This window comes from Belonocnema kinseyi, chromosome 4 (assembly GCF_010883055.1).
Source record: "Belonocnema kinseyi isolate 2016_QV_RU_SX_M_011 chromosome 4, B_treatae_v1, whole genome shotgun sequence".
Taxonomy (NCBI): Eukaryota; Metazoa; Arthropoda; class Insecta; order Hymenoptera; family Cynipidae; genus Belonocnema; species Belonocnema kinseyi.
In genome coordinates, this window is record NC_046660.1 from 87,424,542 (window position 1) to 87,426,917 (window position 2,376).

Here is a 2,376-nt window from a genome sequence, read left to right on the forward strand (position 1 = left end):
TGATATCATAGTTTCGCTCAAAGGTTGGAGCGCGCCTAAGGCGTGCGGCTGTTGTATCTCGCGCTTCGCGTTCGAGAATATGTTTCCCTAGCGCTTCGCCCTCGAGAATGTATTTACTTTACACACACACTTTTTGAAAATCCAAAAAGAGTTTAGTTCATCATAAAACAGTTTTGGTCTTATTTACTAAAAATGCCAGCAAAAATAAAAAATGCACTTTCTGATCAAAAAGTGTTTGCATTAATGACAGAAAAATATATTTTAAAAAATCAACATTAAAAACAGATAAAAATACTTTTGTCTATCCCAGGAACCTTAAAACAAGGAAATTTAACAATACTTTTGAATAATGAATTGAAATGTGAAAAACTTTATTATATTAAATTCTATTATATAATATATTTGATTTGTTTATACTTATTATAAGAAATTGAATCAAAAATTAATTACAGTGAATTCTATATAATTTGGTCTGGGACTGCTCATTCAGATATTAGCGAGAATTTTACAAGATTCATTTTGATTATTATTATTTTAATGCTTGTTTCTTATTTTGCGTTAATTTTTAGTCACAGTTACCCTAACAAATGTATCATTTCTAAAAATCTGTAGATTTTTTTTAAATGAATACTTTTCTTTTACCATTATTTTTGTATCTTGCATAGTTTCGCCGTAAAATTGCATTCATTATTTTTGTTAAAGATGTTTTGCTTTATAAAATCCGAAGTAAAAAAGTGTGCGAAGCTTATTCTAATGTCGTACTACCTTCACGTGTTAAGATTTACCCAACACATTGGAAACGGTTACCATGTCAAATCTATTGAACGTTGTTTTGTCTTGATGCTACAAATTTTAACTTTATCTTTATCTCATCTTTCTCTTCATCAATTTTGATAGATTTACAACGAGTTGAAGTTATGGTCAACAATTTGCAGCCCGGTTGAATGATGGGGCAGTGATCGACTCCATAACTATCAAAGGAAACCTTTTCACGACGGAGATATTCTTGTTCTAGAATTCCATGGGCGATCAAGGATAAATCTGACAAGACTACGCGAAATTTTGTCTCAGAATCTCCGAAGTTGAATTTTACTGTACATAAGGCAGAAATTAGGTTTTGCTTTACCCCCGTTATTTCTACAAACTCGGCTTCGTTTACGATTAATGATTTTTTTTAAATAGGCTGTGAATAATATGTATGAGGATATCCTGCAGTTTGCAGCAGGGCAATTCGAGAAATATGGAGAAGCGATGAATGTATATGGATACTCGTGTGTATGAATATGATTATACGGAAAATTGTAAAATTCTCGCGAATCTGAAATTTTGTTTGGTGTTTTATCATAAGCTTGATAGGGATGTGAAATCCTTTTAAAACGAAAATAAGCACAAGGATTGTGATCAGATAAATAAGAATAACTAGTTTAAAGATATCTTGATTCTTTGCAAAAGTTTGTAGGATATTCAGGATTTAACTGCTGGTTCGCTTCGTACGTAAGCGCGACTTTTAGAGCAGAAGTTAAGTTCTGAGTGTTACGCAACTGTACTAAGCCTGCTGTATTGTCAGGTAAACCATGTTTGAAAGCTTCAAGAGCACAACCATTGAGGGGGTCTAATATTTGATTAAAAATGGCATATGTATCCCTGAGTGCAGCTGCAGCTCCTCTTCTGAAGAGAATTACTCGATCATAGTATTCGCTTAAATTTGCTTCTTTACTCATCCAAATTGTCAAAATTTCTTGTACGTATTAGGAATATGTTTTTTCGGGGAAAAAACAATGATTTAGTTGTATAATTAAATCATTGATTGTTCCGAAAAAAATTTCCTGAATGCTATTTCTGACAGCAGCATTTAATTGGGCAAAAGTGCTTTGAGATATTCTTTCTCACAACTAACCGGCATTAAAGATGGACCAATTATGATATCTTGGATAAAATTTTTGGCAGAAATGTGTTTGCCGTCATGTGGAAATGTTCGTTGCTCTCTGCTGCATGGCAAAGCACTCAGTCCTGAATACTATAACTGTTTCACTGAGTGAGCGATTGGTGTCGCCAGTAAATTGTGTTTCTTTAAGCTCTTCAACCATTTTGTATTGCTTTTTTCAGGAATGGGAGGGAATTATTGCAAAGATTTAAAAATAATTAATTTTGATGAAGGGTGATGGCTCAGTCACTATAGTGATTTTATTACTAGGAATTTTTTTTGTTCATTATTTTTAATTTGTTGGCAAGACATTTACTTTTAAAAACTGTTAAAATCTCTGGATATCTTGTGAGAGATGATTCTATTAAAAAGGATCTATTTGTAAGAAAGTGAAGAATTCCGTGATTAGATTCGATATTTAGTTATATAACTTGAATTTTTTTTTCATGAAT